This window comes from Buceros rhinoceros, unplaced genomic scaffold (assembly GCF_000710305.1).
Source record: "Buceros rhinoceros silvestris isolate BGI_N320 unplaced genomic scaffold, ASM71030v1 scaffold23207, whole genome shotgun sequence".
Taxonomy (NCBI): domain Eukaryota; kingdom Metazoa; phylum Chordata; class Aves; order Bucerotiformes; family Bucerotidae; genus Buceros; species Buceros rhinoceros.
In genome coordinates this window covers 11,867-12,112 of record NW_010420747.1, presented here as the reverse complement: position 1 = coordinate 12,112, position 246 = coordinate 11,867, and positions in this window count along the sequence as shown.

Here is a 246-nt window from a genome sequence, read left to right as displayed (position 1 = left end):
GGCCCCCGGGAGGGGGGTTACGGGAAGCCCCGGGTCTGCTGCGCATTGTTTCGGTCCCCTCCTCTGCTGGGGCTGGGGTCAGCCCCTCTGAGCGCTGTGCGGTGGCTGGGCTGAGCGGTGCTCCCGGCATCCTGCTGAGCAGCATTTGTCAGGCTTCCCTTGGCCTGGGGGATGGGTTTAGGGTCACAGCCCTGCCGGGAGCCAGGGGGGAGGTGGGGAGAAGACATCGCGGGGCTGTCGGGGCAG